Below are 16,765 nucleotides of genomic sequence, written 5' to 3'. Positions count from 1 at the left end.
ATTCTCCTTACCCCTCTTTCATTGGGTTTGTTTTGGGAGAGATCACCAAACACCATGTGATTGTATCATACTTGTATATTGTCATTTTACTAACCAAAATATCAAAAATATGTCTTTGCATTTGCCTAACTTTTTTTAGGTAGGGCATGATCACCATTGATCTATCAAGTTCACACCTAGGGTTTAAGACCCTCATGGCTAAGAGCACAATCAAAGAATTGGTCCACAATGTCTCAAAGCATCATATATCAGTCCCAATGATCTCTACATGTCATATTGATCAAGTATTCTTCAAAGAGTTTGGAGGTGATTTGCCTTGGAAACCCTAGTTTGACTGGGTATCTTAAGTAACTTCTCCAACAAGCTATCTCACCATTTGATCAATTTTATCAAGTGACACTTTAAAATTCATAATCTTATGCATATATGATCTACCATGAGCCTAGAAAGTCAATAGAATTGAAGGTTAGCAAGTTGGTTAATGGTGGTTGGCCAGATGAATTCATGTGATCAAAACTGGGTCTCCCTAGACCCTATCTCCTACACTTTTCACCATATGAAAATTATTCCAAGATAAACGTTACACTAAATTATATTACAAACAACTTTCATGTTTATACCTAGAGCTAGTTTTGCTTGGAAAATCATTTTATATGTTGAAATATTGGGCCAGTTTGTTTTAGCTTTAAAAAAATGGATTTTTTTTTTGTATTTTTGAAAATGGATTCTACAAAAATATTTTTTAAAATATTACAAGTTTTTTCTAAATTTGTTTTTTATAAATTAAAATATTGAATTATTCATTCTATAATATAAATATACATTATTGAAGATTTTAAAACATAGTCAAAATCACAATTTTTTCAAAAAATCGTATTTTAAAAATGATTTTTATGAAAAGCTATTTGAAATAGCTTCAAAATTAAGTGATTTTTTGAAAATTTGATATCCACATTTTTTTTCGATAAAATGATGAAATACTAAAATAACATTTTAATAATAACTATTCAAACCAAATTTTCATTTGAAACTTTTATGAAAAGTTTCTTTGTAATTTTTTTTTACACTAAAATATGTAACACTATAAAAATCATTTTAAAAAAAAGCCAAAACAAACGGGCCCATTATAGGTCATTTTGTCTAAACCCTAATTTGAAAGTCAACTTCCCAAGGCCATAACTTGCTCAATTTTTATGAGATGAAAGATTTCCAAGTTGCACAATCAAATTCAAGATGTATACTTAAACTTTGATGTTTGGAGTGGGAGATAGTTCAACTTTTATGAGCATGTGATATGAGGATACATTATAGGTCATTTTTGACCTATACCATTGAACAAGTGATTTTCCTCAACTTCAAAAATGCATAACTCTGTCATTATAAATCCAAATGACATGAAATTGGTGACCATTTTGAAGGTCTTTGAAAGATATACAACTCTGAGGAATACATGTTTCTCATTTGAAGCTCACATATAAAGTTAAGCAAGGTAGAATATTGAGATATATGGCTTAACACTTAGAAAATTTTTCAACATGTTGAAAATTTCAAAATTACACCTCAAAATTCACCATGATCCAAGTTTAAAATGAAAAAGTGCCCAACATCAAAGTTGTTCCCCTTGATCTAAGCTTTCCAAAGAACCCAATTTCATGCATTTCGGATGAGGTTTGCTAGGGCTGCATATTGTCTTAACAGGGATGTGTCATTGGAGAAAATCAAATGCCAAAACCTCCACATATCATTGCCTTACCATTCAAGCATCATTTGAACTTCAGTACATGTAATTGGATCAAATTGGATTGCTTCATGGGCCTATACACGCCCATGCAAGCTTGTGCATCACCTTGCCAATTTTAGCAATTTTTCAAGTGTGCAAATAACACTCTCAAATGCTATAAATACAATGCCTTGGAGCTCGTTTCAAACACACCTTGTGCGCTAGCTTTGCCCCCCAATTGAAACCCTCACAGTTCAAAGGAAAACCTAAGAATTTTCAACTTGAAAATTGAGTTTGAATCTCACTGTTTGGAGATTCAAAAACTCCAGGATCCAAAGCTTTGTACCATTGCCAAACCACTTCTACGAGCTCCTCGAGTGTGATCAAATCAAGTTTGGAGCAAGCAAGATCCATTTCTGCACAACATTGAAGGTAATTTTCAGAAAACTTCTTCTCTTCGATTCTCACTCAATTCTCATCTATTCTCTTGGATCTTTGGTTGTCTGAAGTCCTACCAATGTAGGCAAGAAGATTGAGTTGCTTTGAGGTCAAATCGAAGCAACTCAGTTGACACACCTCAAAATTCAACTCCTCATATCTTTCTATATGTGTGAAGTTAGTTAAAATTGAGGCCAGATTCGTGCTCTACGCCATTTTTTCTTTCAGATCATGTCCTCTTTTTTCATTTTCTTAATGGTGATGAGTGAACCAGTCTGGTGGACCTCTCCTGAGAAGGTGACCGGAGGTCCAACGCCGGTGGTGTACTGGATAGGTTCTGAGCCATTGATCTCATTTAAAATGTTTTAATCTTAGGCGTTGGTTGTGATTACCACGCGTGTGGCGCGCTGACTAAGTTCCACCATGGAACGCGCGTTTCCATCCACTTGATCTGCCACCTCAATTAATGAGGGAGATCAAGTGGTCCGCGTTTTATTTATTTATTTTCTGATTATCATTTTATTTGATTTGATTTTCATTAATTCATATTAATTTTAATATTGATCCAAAAAATATGAGAGTTCTACCAATTTTTTAAAAATAAATTCCTCTTTCATATTTTGAATTAGAATTATTTTTTGGATCATTATTAATATTTTTCATGATTTAATTGATTTTGTGAATATTTTTAATTGTTTAAAAATACTTTTAAGTCTCCAAAAATTCTGAAATCTTTTCTCCAAGGTCCTTTGATCTTGTTTGACCTATTATAAATCTCATGGCCATTTCTTTGGTGTTTTGATGAGATTTTAGGAATTTGACAAGGTCCTCCTTTCTGAAATCTTTTCTCCAAAAATTCTGAAATCTTTTCTCCAAGGTCCTCCTTTGACCAATTTGAGTTTTGATCCATTCCCCCCCCCCCCCCCCCCCCCCCTCTTCATCTAACTCCCTTTATTTATGCATCCATTTCATTTGGTCTATGATGTCTCTAAATCCTAAGGCTAGTTGATTGAAAAATTAACATAAGTACAAATGAGATTAGGCCACCTCTTTTGCATATTCTTTTTGTGTATGGTATGTTTCATGAGCATAGTCCATTTACTATGTCTCTAACATGCATTAACACCAAAATTCTATTGCCCGACCTTAAATAGTTGTGACTTCTACATAAGTCCAATTACGATTGCTTAACATAGCGCTAAATTTTTGACACAAAAGGCATAGTATTCTAGTTAGTGAGATTGTAAGTCTCCCCTCTTTCATGGTATTGTGTGGGAACTTGGCTTTTTTCCTTCCTTTGGAAGATGTCTTGGTTCAAGGATCCATGCTTGTGATAAGTGGGTTGAGCGTTCTCCATAGAATAACTTAAAAAGAAAAAGCAAAAACAATACTAACTTCTAATTCATTAACAACTAACATTTAATTTCAAGCCATTTACTTTTAATGCACTTTATTTTTAAGCCTTATTCATTTGCCATTATTCATACCATTCTAATTGTTTATGTTAATGTCATTTTCACTTTGTCCATTTGGACCATATTTTGTGATATATCTTGTTTGTGTATATCTTGTTTGTTTGTGTGGTCTTTGACCATTAATGTACATAATAATAAACAAAAAACCCTAAAAAACTATTGTGTGGACTGTTGGTTTGATCTTGGACAATTGGACTTAGAATTTAGGCAACATCGCTATGCAAAAGGACTTGGCCAATGCCAACTTTCATGTAACCAGGTGCTTGCAATTTGAAACTTCATCTGATACATCATTGAAGATATATTTGGGTTCATCTGCAACATGATCATTGTGAAGCTGTTATTTTGAACCTGTGACTTATGGAATTCATTTGTTACATGGGCAATTTGAAGAAGATCATGAAATGGCTAAAGCTTGGATGTGACTATCTTTATTTGATGCCTTGCTCTTTAAGTTAATATTGTATGCATTGTTTGTTGCTTGATTTGGATATCCAAGGGAATTTGGGGTTCCTATATGACATTCTTGTCTATTGGATTGCAACCCATTGGTCAGATCTTTTCAACTCTTAAATTTTAAATTTATGCTTAGGATTAGTCTCTTCATCTCCTCCCCATCTCTTTAATTTCAAAATCTCTCCCTTATTTTAAAAGCTTTTTTGCTTGTGCTTGTTTTTTTTTCAAACTTTGACCACTTTTGCAAACTAGAAACTTTTGAAGGTAGAGAAAAACAAGAAAGGGGCTTTGAATTGTTTTTTGGAAATAAAAACTTTTTGAGATATCAGACACACACAGAATAAAAAGGAATATGACACCGAATTTTATACTGGTTCGCTTGAAATTTAAAGCTACTCCAGTCCACCCTGCCAAGGTGATTTCGCCTTCAAAAAGGACTTAATCCACTAATCTTGAAAGATTACACAAACAACCGTGTAAGAGAATAATACCTTAGCCTTCTCAAGTATTCAGATTGCATAGAGTCACTTGAGGAAATATCTTAGCAAAAATATGATTTGTAATGCAATGTGCTTCTAACAAAAAGCAAATATTACAGAATTATAAGAACAATAGCTTTTCACGTAAGAGCAGCAACTCGTGAAAAATAAGAGAGAATGAATGAGAGTTTTTGTATTCTTGTGTGTCTCAAGTCTATTTTTCTTGTGAAGTATTCAGTCCTTTATATAGGCGTTGAGAAGAACTGTTGGAGTGATGACAAGATCTTAGTCATTGAAGAATGTTTATTATCATTACTCTCATTGTTTCTTTCTGAAACAGTTTTGTGTGCATCATAATTTCCTTCTAGAAATACTTTCTTTCCAAAACCAGATTTCTTCATGGTTACGCGTTCTGAACCGGTGAATTTGTATTAGAGTCTTGTTAGTTAGAGTTCAACTTCAGAGGTTGCTTTCATCTGACCATAGAAGAGTTTCTCTATGCTCTTGGCTTCTTCAGTTTCAGAGTCTGGATTCAGTCTTCTTTGCCAGAGTTGCTGACTTCTTCCTATTTTGCTGGTACCTTTGTTGATCAGAGTCAGAACCTTCTAGACGCATTTTCTCTGAGCAGCATCTGATAGTTGAATTCTGTATCTGATGTATTTATCTATCTGATTGTTTGATCAGAATCCTGCACACTTAAGAAAAATTCCGTTAGAGTACCATCTTTGTTTCATCCTTTGTTATCATCAAAATCTCAGAGATACATTGTAGAACCAACTTTGTTCTTACAATTTCCCCCTTTTTGATGATGACAAAACAATACAGAGTAGAGGTGAAACAATACATAATTTTTTAGATCATATAGGGAAGAGGACTCCCCCTGAGTTAGATTCTTAGATAGATCAGAAGTTCTTACCGGACCTTCCTTGGTTTAGTGCTTTAGCTACTTTCCTGCATATCTTTAGTCATTGATTTAGTAATAAGTTTTTAATAATGTTTGCAGTGCTTTGAGAATATTTAGTTATGTTTCCATCAAAGCTGCTTTAGTTCTCCCCCTTTTTGTCATAATCAAAAAGTCATAGCAGAAAAATGGTTGATATTAATAAAGAGAGCAGTTACATATAAGCAGCACAGAGGTCAGATATCAGAAAGCAAAAGAAATAACAAAATCATAAAGGCAACAAGCAAATATCCTAGGTGCCTAAGGGTTTGGGGGCGGAGGCATCCTTTGGAGCAGCTGAGACGACATGTTCTGAATGTTGTTGTTGACAGAATCCTGTTGATCCAACCTAGCCCGAACCACTTGTTGTTCTTTCTGCAGTTCCTCCAGAGTCTTCAAGAACAGAGGGACGAACCGAGAGTTAGAGTTCTCCCCCTGAGTCAGTGCATCATCTTTGGCCTTGGCAGTTGCTTCTTCAGCCATACAAGTTGCTTCTTCAGCGTTAGCTTTAGCTTTTGCCTCAGCCTCAGCCACAGCCGCAACAACAGCAGCAACATCAGCAACAACCTTCTCCTAAACTTCCCTGATCCGCTTCTCTTCTTCTAGGCGTGCTTTCTATTCAGCTTCCTTCCTAGCTCGTTCCTCAGCCTCTCTGACCAAGCGCTCTTGGAGCCTGATACCAGCGTCTCTGATGAAGTTGTTACAGACTTGTTTAGATAGGCCTTTCAGTTTGAAGGCTTCAGAGGTCATCCAACTGATCACTCTATTCCAGTGGACCCTTACTACAGAGGGATCATCACTGATGCCAGAGTTGATTGTTAGAGACTTGATCTTTTCCACTGAAGACTCTGCAAAAACCTGTATTGCTTCTTCTAGGGTAGGGAGGGTAGTCTCTGGTTCAGTGTCAGATGTTGGGGAGGATGAAGAAGGTGAGTTTGGGGCACTGAGATTTAGTGTGGGAGTTATGGAGGCAACGAAAGTTATGGGTGTGGGAATGGCAGATGGTGACTGTGTTTGTTCAGGTTCTGGGTGTGGTTCAGATGGTGAGTGGGTTGGTTGTGGTTCAAAGTTGATTGGTTGTTCAGGAGGTGGATTTGGTTATTGTGCAGGTGGTGGTGTGTGAGGTTGTTAAGATTTAGTGGGATTTGGATGTTCAGGAGGTGGGGAAGTGACTTCTGGTTCAGGTTCATAGTGTGATGGCTGTTGAGAGGCTAGAGCACGGGCTTGTAGCTGATCTAGAGTGGGGGATTGGGGGTCATATGGTTCGTTGTCAGAGGAAAGTACGTAGTATGGTGGGGATTATGGAGATGGTGATGATGATGGTGGAGTAGTTTCATTCAGCATTTCTGCTTCTGAAATGGGTAGTGTGCTGGTAGTAAGGTTGAATTTAAGTGAGGATGGGTTAGGGGTTCTGGTGGTTGAGGGAGGAGTTTCAGAGGTGGTGTATATTAGGGTGGTTTGGGGAAGAGAAGAAGCAATAAGTTTTATTTTAACAGAGCGAGAGAGAGGTACAGACTTACTTGGAGAGCCAACCAGAGGGATTGGAGGTCTTGACCTAGAGTATTCTCCCAGCCTTGCTTTCTTAGCCTTCTTGGACTTCTCAAAGGGCTCTCACATCCTCTTCAGGAAGTTTGGTGGATGCTCATGTATCCAATCCACTGTGAAGTCAGAGATGTCCACCCCTTGATTGGCAAGGTCCTGTAGATAGTAAGCTACTAACTCTGGAGCGTCAATCTTAAAGAACAGGTAGAGTCCATTGGGAATCTCCCTCTGATCCCTGAGTGCTTCCCAGGAGGTATCAAGTGTTGGTTTGGCTCTGACTTGATCAATGATTCCCATGCTCTTCAGATTCCGAGCATTCAGCGGTCTTCCAGTGTCAATAATGACATCTTCCATGAGTCTGAGCTGAATCAAGTGATCCACAAAGCCACTCTCAATCAACATATCTGATATGAGTCTCCCCAGAGGTATGTAGTTTCTAGTCTTCATGTTTTTTCTGGTGTCTTTGACTGAGTCTCTGAGGTACTTGAAGAGAAGTGTAGGCAGACAAAGTTTCAAACCCTTATGAATGTAGTACATGATACACTTCTGATTTGTGTTGATGTAGTCAGAAGAGTTTGATGCAGGGCGATGATGAATGGTGCCTAAGATGATCTTCAACCAGACACGGAGGTTCTGATGTAGCTCATTGTTCTTGGAATGCTTGCCTTCAGTACTCTGTTCGAAGATGGTAGGGTTAATTTCCCGGGACAAGTATTTTGCCCTAGGGTTTATGTTGTAGATGCGTCTTCCTCCTGTCTTCTCCATGTTCAGAAGAGAGGCAATATATTTCTCAGTGATGACTATCTTGACTCCCAGAACGTAGGAGACAATGTAGTGATCATCTAAGTCTGCGAAATACCAGAACTCCTTTACCAGATTTTTATACACAGAGCCATAGAGACGTTGAAAATAGGTTTCCCACCCTTGCATTCTCAACTCTTCAGTTAGGTCTACAACATTCTTCTTCATGTTTTCAAAGTCCACTAGCGACTCACATAAAACTTCCAGTTTTTCAAATGGTGTTGCTAGGTGGATGTGAGGCTCATGATCGAGGATATGGGGTTCCCTGTAGATTGGGGTTGAGACAACACCGATGGTTGCTGTATTTTGTTGACTTGAAATGGGTGTTTGCTCCCTTGAATTCATTTGTTGGGAGAAGTTGTAAACTGATTGTTGCTGAGAATCGATGAAGAACACCATTGAAGATGAAGGTTGAAAGATGAAGAGCTTGAAGAAAACTGCAGAATTCTTGAAGGAAATGAAGAACTAAGAGAGAGAGGGTTTAGTGTGGTCGTGTGTGTAAAGTGTGCAAGTGTAATATGTGAAATGAATTTATACACATTAGGATGCATGCAAAACGATAATAGAAAGAGAGTTTAACTATTAAGATATTAAATGCAGCACGTCAACCAAGTAAGCACGTTTGGAGGATAATGATTACAGCCCATGATGGAGGTCAAATCCCCAAATCAGTATATTGCTCGAGGAGATTTCAAGAGTCTGTCGCTTGATTTATGCTAGACAACTGTCTAGAAGTTCCAAGGTCAGACATAAGATGTACCACATGTTACTTTATCTGATCTTTAGGAATACCAAAGGGTTGGTTCCTAAGGATTTCTGATTCAGATAGCTTCTAACTAGTAGTAGCATCAGAGTCAGATACAGATGTTTACTTCAGAGTCTTATTTTGCTATTTCAGAGGCACATTTTATTTTGGACAATTTTGAATGTTTAAGTTTTTCAAGATAAAAGAGAATCTATCTTCAGCGAGGGGTTTGGTAAAAATGTCAGCCCATTGATGATTTGTATCAATAAATTTTAAAGTGATTACCCCTTTCTGAACATAGTCTCTGATGAAATGATGTTTTATTTCTATGTGCTTAGCTCTGGAATGCAAAATAGGATTCTTACTTAAACAGATGGCAACAATATTATCACAGAAAATAGGAATGTTACTCTAAAAAATAAGAAGGTCTTCAAGTTGATTTTTCATCCAAAGCATCAGAGTAGTGCATAGTGATGCTGATATATATTCTGCTTCTGCAGTGGACCGAGCTATGATTGATTGCCTTTTGTTGGCCCAAGATATAAGATTATTTCCTAAGAACTGACAGTTCCAAGATGTACTTTTATGTTCCATTCTGTCCCCTGCGTAATCTGCATCACAATAACCAGAAAGTCTATACCCTGATGTTTTCTTATACATCAGGCCCATGTTAGGGGTTTCTTTCAGATACCCGAGGATTCTTTTAACAGCTGTTAAATGAGATTCTCTAGGATCTGATTGGAATCTGGCACAGAGACATACACTAAACAGAATATCAGGACGTGTAGCATTCAGATAGAGAAGAGAGCCTATCATACCACGATATAGCTTCTGACAAACCTTCTGGCTAATTTCTTCTTTTTCCAGAATGCAGGTTGGATGCATAGGAGTTTTAGCAGGTTTGCATTCAGCCATTTCGAACTTCTTCAAAATGTCTTTTATGTATTTACTTTGATAAACGTAGGTATCTTATGAAGCTTGATTGATTTGAATCCCTAGAAAGAACTTTAGTTCTTGCATTAAGCTCATTTCAAATTTTGCCTGCATTAGCTCAGAGAATTCTTGACATACAGAAGGGTTAGCTGAACCAAAAATAATGTCATCAACATATATCTGGCATATCATGAGATCATTTCTAATGTTTTTACAGAAGAGTGTAGAGTCAACCTTTCCTCTAATAAAGTCATATTCCAGAAGGAAGTTACTTAATCTATCATACCAAGCTCTAGGAGCTTGTTTTAAACCGTACAATGATTTCTTGAGTTCAAAAACATGTTCTGAACATTTAGAGTTTTCAAAACCTGGAGGATGATTGACATAAACTTCTTCTGATATATAACCATTAAGAAATGCACTCTTGACATCCATTTGATATAGTTTGATAGAATGATTTACAGCAAATGAAACAAGTAAGCGAATAGATTCTAACCTGGCGACTGGGGCAAAGGTTTTGTTGTAGTCAATGCCTTCTTGTTGACTGTACCCTTGTGCCACCAATCGTGCTTTGTGTCTGACTACTTCTCCCTTTTCGTTCAGTTTGTTTCTGAACACCCATATAGTTCCGATAATATGAGTTCCTTTAGGCTTTGGAACAAGATCCCAGACATCATTTTTTGAGAATTAATCTAGCTCTTCTTTCATAGCTAGAACCCAGTCGTTGTCTTGAAGTGCCTCATCACAGGAAGTAGGCTCAACCAGAGATACTAGTCCTAGAGGAATTTCTTCAGATACTTTGAATGTTGACCTAGTTTTAACAGGTTCATCCTTATTTCCCAGAATCAAATCTTCAGAGATGTTGGGGTGACTTCTTGATTTCTTTTGGATAGTTGAGGCTTCAATTGCATCTGGACTTTATTTATTAGATACTTCTGGTGCTTTAGTCTTTTCGTCTGAGCCTGCAAGAGTAATCTCCAGATCCGCAAGTTTCTCAACTAGCTTTTACTTTTCAAGGTCAAACTTATCATCAAATCTAACATGGATTGATTCTTCCACAATTTTGGTTTCTGTGTTGTATACTCTGTAGCCTTTAGAGTGTTCTAAGTATCCTAACATAATACCTTTTTGTGCTTTTGAATCAAACTTGTTCAGATGTTCTTTAGTATTGAGAATAAAGCAAGAGCATCAAAAAGGATGGAAATAAGAAATGTTGGGTTTTCTTCCCTTACACATTTCATAAGGAGTCTTCTTCAGAATATGTCTTATAGAGATTCTATTCTGAATATAACACGCTGTATTTACTGCTTCAATCCAAAAGTGCTTAGCCACATTTGTTTCATTGATCATGGTTCTGGCCATCTCTTGGAGTATCCTATTCTTCCTTTCTACAACTCCGTTTTGTTATGGTGTTCTAGGACAGGAGAAATCATGGGATATTCCATTAGAATCAAATAGTTCCTCTAAAAATTTATTCTCAAATTTTCCATCATGATCACTTCTGACTCTGATGATTTTAGAGTCAAATTCGTTTTGCACTTTAGAGCAGAAGCTAGTGAATATAGAGTGAGACTCACTCTTGTGCTTTAGGAATTTTACCCATGTCCAATGACTAAAGTCATCAACAATAATTAGTCCATGTTTCTTTCCGTTGACTGACGCTGTCTTAACAAGCCCAAACAGGTCAATGTGAAGAAGTTCCAAAGGCTTAGAGGTAGAAACAATATTTTTCTTTTTGAAAGACATTTTTGAAAATTTACCTTTTTGACATGCCTCACATAGAGCTTCTAAAGAGTACTTCAGTTTAGCTAGGCCTCTGACCAACTCGAGTTTATTTAGCTGAGAGAGTTTTCTCATGCTAATGTGGCCCAAGCGTCTATGCCATACCCATTGCTCTTCATGAACAGACATCAGGCATTTTACATTTTGTTCTTTTAGGTTTGAAAGATTTATCTTGTAAATATTGTTTTTCCTCTTGCCAGTGAATATGACTATTCCATTATTCTGATTAATTGCTTTACATCTTTTTTGATTGAAGATTACATCATAACCGTTATCACTTAATTGACTTATTGATAACAGAGTATGCATTAATCCTTCTACATAGAGAACATTGGATATAGAGGGAAGAGTTCCATTACCAATAGTTCCGGAGCCTCTGATCCTTCCTTTCTGATTTCCTCCGAAACCTACGAAGCCGACATCTTTAAGTTCCAGGCTTTGGAATATATGTTTTCTTCTCGTCATGTGTCGCGAGCATCTAGAGTCCAGGTACCATGATTGGTGTCTTAACTCTACTGCATAAGATATTTGTAACATAAACAATCTTATCCTTTGGCAACCAAAATCTTTTGGGTCCTTTATGATTAGTTTTCCCAGAGTTTCTTAGAACTTTGGGTTTTCTAGCATTATCAAAACATTGTGCTTATGTATGTGCGTAGTGATAAGAAAAAGGAGATTTAGGTTTGTTATCTGTGGAAGATTTATCTTCACTGGGGACATACCCTATTCCTCTTTTATTATTCTGACTTACTCCATAAATCATGGATGCCATTTTGCTCCTTTCTATCCCATTTTTCAGAAACTTTTGAAAAGATTTTTTATATTCATATATCATTGTGTTAGAAGTTTGTGAGGCTTGAGATAGTGCTTCTTCAAGTTTAAAACATTGTTTATTTGTGGAGTCTCTTTCTTTTATCAAAGTTTGATTTTCATCTTTTAGTTATGAAGCAGTTATCTCAAGCTTATCACATTCTACGATAGTTCTTTCAAGAACTCCTTTTAAAGCCTTAAATTTTTGTTTTAGTTTCTGATATAAGTTTAGAGTTTCAGAAAGGCATGATTCAAGGTCAGAGCGAGAAAGATCAGAAAATACCTCTTCAGAGTCAGATTCTCTATCTGATGTATTTCTGGAGGTGGTAGCCATGAGTGCAACATTTGCGTGTTCTTCAGAGTCTGATTCGGATGAATCAGATCCACTGTCGTCCCAGGTGGCCATCAATCCCTTTTTGGTTCTGAATGAACTTTTCCTGAAATGTTCTCTTCTTGAGCTTTCTTTCTTCAGCTTGGGACATTCGTTTCTGTAATGACCTGTTTCCTTACATTGATAGCATGTTATTTCTTTGTTTGACTTACCTCTGGAAGTTGATTCTGAGCGATCTCTCTTGGGTCTTGGTCTTCTGAAGTTATTATTCCTTTTTCTTCAGAGTTGTTTAACTCTTCTGGTCAAAAGGGATAACTCTTCTTCATCGTCAGAGTCTTCCTTTTCAGAGTCGTCATTGTCTTCTTCTTCAACATGGAAGGCTTTATTTATTTCTGGTTTGCGTCTTTCATATCTGGACTTCAGTGCTACAGACTTGATCTTCTTTTGAGGCTCATCTTCCTCGAGTTCTATCTTGTGGCTTCTGAGTGAACTAACGAGTTCCTCAAGGCTGATATTGTTCATATCTTTGGATAACTTTAAAGCTGTGACCATGGGTCTCCATTTCTTTGGTAAGCTTCTGACTATCTTTTTGACATGATCTGCAGTTGTGTAGCCCTTGTCCAGAACTTTGAGTTCTGCAATTAAAGTTTGAAATCTAGAAAACATTACCTCTACAGCTTCATTGTCCTCCATTTTGAAGGCTTCATATTTATGAATTAGAGCCAGAGCCTTTGTCTCTTTGACTTGAGAATTTCCTTCATGAGTCATCCTTAGGGAGTCAAGTATTTCTTTAGTTGTTTCCTTGTTGGTGATCTTTTCATATTCATTGTAGGAAATGACATTTAGTAGTATCGTTCTGGATTTGTGATGGTTTTTGAATTCATGCTTTTGATCATCTGCCATTCTGCTTCTAGGAATGGCAATGCCAGCGTCAGTCACAGGTGGTGTGTAGCCAATTGTGACTATATCCCATAGATCAACGTCGTAGCCCAGAAAGAAACTTTCAATTCTGTCTTTCCAATAATTAAAATTTTCTTCATCAAAGATTGGAGGTTTAGCATTGTAACTATCTCCTTCATTGCTATTGGCCATAGTTTTTCTCACGCTAGATCTCTCTACACTGTTAAGTGTTTGATTAGAAAATCAATAACAGAGTCATAGCTTTGATACCAATTGAAGGTAGAGAAAAACAAGAAAGGGGGTTTGAATTGTTTTTGGAAATAAAAACTTTTTGAGATATCATACACACACAGAATAAAAAGGAATATGACACAGAATTTTATACTGGTTCGCTTGAAATTCAAAGCTACTCCAGTCCATCCTACCAAGGTGATTTCGCCTTCAAAAAGGACTTAATCCACTAATCTTGAAAGATTACACAAACAACCGTCTAAGAGAATAATCCCTTAGCCCTCTCAAGTATTCAGACTGCACAGAGTCACTTGAGGAAATATCTTAGCAAAAATATGATTTGTAATTCAATGTGCTTCTAACAAAAAGAAAATATTACAGAATTATAAGAACAATAGCTTTTCACGTAAGACCAGTAGCTCGTGAAAAATAAGAGAGAATGAATGAGAGTTTTTGTATTCTTGTGTGTCTCAGGTCTATTTTTCTTGTGAAGTATTCAATCCTTTATATAGGTGTTGAGAAGAACCGTTGGAGTGATGACAGGATCTTGGTAATTGAAGAATGTTTATTGTCATTACTCTTCTTGTTTCTTTCTAAAATAGTTTTGTGTGCATCATAATTTCCTTCTAGAAATACTTTCTTTCCAAAACCAGATTTCTTCATGGTTACCCGTTCTGAATCGATGAATTTGTATCAGAGTCTTGTTAGTCAGAGTTCAACTTCAGAGGTTGCTTTTATCTTACCACAATAGAGTTTCTCTATGCTCTTGGCTTCTTCAGATCCAGAGTCTGGATTCAGTCTTCTTTGCCAGAGTTGCTGATTTCTTCCTATTTTGCTGGTACCTTTGTTGATTAGAGTCAGAACCTTCTTGTCGCTCCCCGGATTTCCCGAATCCAAGTACAAACGTGAAAAGAGGTGGCGAGGAAAAAGAGTAGAGTCGCCAGCTATGTACTTTTATCCCAAGAGGAGGGAAAGGTAGTACTGCATAACCAAGAGGGAACGGATAAAACAAAGTCTCGAACCAAAGGAAACTGAGTAAGGGGGCCGGTTACGTGAAGGGAAGGTTATCGCACCCCTTCACGTCTGTGGTACTCCACAGGATCCTCGATTGCTATTTATGTCTAAAGTGTGTGTATAAAAAGTCCTATATGCGATGCGAAAGAGAGAAAATCAAAGTAGGGAAAAGAAAGAGTTATTGCTCGCACAGGCCCTACCCTGCTGCATACGTATCTCAAGAAGGATTGAGAATTAGAGCATCGTAGCTCGGCTAACCTATTTTTGTTTGTTTTGTGTTTTTTAGATGAACGACGTTACTACGCAATTTACCGGATGCTCGACCTTTGGAGACTTACTCGCCTGTAGTAGAAGGAGTTAACGTGTTCTTAGGAGAAGAAAAATCAATGAGTTTGTTTGTTTTAGGAATGCTCATGCAAAAAGGAAGTCCTAGACGAAGGAACCATGCTACCTTAATTGACATGAAAATAAGAGACTATATGAAGCCTAGCAATCCTATGGGGAGACGATCACACCATACAAAATAAACATGCATAAAATAAACACGCCAACAAGGGGGCTCAAACATACGTGGGTAGGGCTTTAGTCAAGAGGGGTCATATCAACCTCGACAAACAAGCCATGGAAAGGTAATCAAAGGGGCTCTTAACCACTGACATTGAACGTCAGGGTGAGCAGATCAAGGTAATGAGGATAAGACCTCATAGCTCTTAACCCTGGACAGGGTGAGCTCACGACAAAAACTGGGGATTCAGAAAGGTGGAACCCTCTCCACTGACTGACCGGACAAAAGATCTTGGGCTTTTGTTCTGAAGCATCGACACATAGTGCGAGCATAAAGAACGACACACTGAATAACGGGGGATTGACTACTAATCCCTTTTATCCGTCAATTGCCTCTTCATGGAGGTCTTTAACACTGGTGCCTCTTCTTGGAGGTCTTTAGGCACAAAAGTAAACACACAAAAACATTGCCTCCTATTGAGGTCTTCCAGCTAAGAAAACGGTAAAATACGGGAAAAGATGTAAAAGGGATCGAGAGATCTACCACACGGATAAAGATCCGAAGTAACAACAACTCAAGAAATAAGAAACCCAGAGATCTCTCAAGCTAGCACCATCAAAGAAAGCAAGTCAGTAAAGCAATCAGAATAAATCTCAAACGGTATCCCACAAATAAAGTGGAATACCAAGCAAGCTATCTCTTCAAGAGTCATGTGAGCCCTCACAAGAAAACTCAACAAATAGGTTAGAGAAACAAGATGGAGTGCAATCAAGAGTTGCACCAAACAGAGAATCACATGAATCATGCCATTAAAGTTCACAAAAAGCTCACAAAAAGCAACCAAGGGTAGGAGGCCTAAACCTCTTGTCAAACAAATGCATTAAAAGGGTATCAAAACTCAAAGTCAGGGGGCAAGGATCCACACATCAAGACATGACACACATACTAAAACATGTGCCCACATGCAAAACCTAACGATACCCACTATTCCAAATTCACCCATAATACCTCATACATTCAGAAATTTCAGGTTGAAAGTATAAAGTAGTCGAAATAGGGCATACCTGATTGGGGAGGATCGATTGAAATTGAATTACACCGTTGGCTTTGCAGAACAATCTTAGGGTTTATATGAGAGGGAATTGGTTCTTTGCAGATGAGTTCCCTTCAGTCTCTGGAGGTTGCTCTGAATTAGTTAGAATCTCTCTAGGGTTTCCACTGAATTTTTTTTAGAATTTATAACCTGATTTTCGTGGCTTTGTGGGCTCAAATGAGAGAGGTCCAAGTCCAAGATTTTTCTGTTATATATTTTTTTTCCGTTTTTTTTTTTTTTTTTAAAAACGTGTGGGCTTCGCCTAGCGAGCATGACAGTTCAGGAAATTCCTCTGAGCGCAGGTGATTCTGGTGGCTTTTCTTGGGACTCGCTAGGCGACCCATTCTGCTCGCCTAGCGAGCATGACAGCTCATGAACAAACTTTTGCTCCTTCAAGATTAACGTTTTGAAAGTAACTCAAGTCATTCCCTGGCCATTTCCTCTTCAGTTGACCAACAGTTGACTTCTGGCTTCATAGTTGAATTTTGAACTGTACTGAGCCCATTAAGCTTGATCCTTCAGATAGAACCCACAAAGTTACTTGGATGACATCCTCTTGGAGCTAATTCT

Source organism: Lathyrus oleraceus, chromosome 6, assembly GCF_024323335.1.
Source record: "Lathyrus oleraceus cultivar Zhongwan6 chromosome 6, CAAS_Psat_ZW6_1.0, whole genome shotgun sequence".
In the NCBI taxonomy this organism is placed as follows: Eukaryota; Viridiplantae; Streptophyta; class Magnoliopsida; order Fabales; family Fabaceae; genus Lathyrus; species Lathyrus oleraceus.
This window is presented reverse-complemented; position numbering follows the sequence as displayed.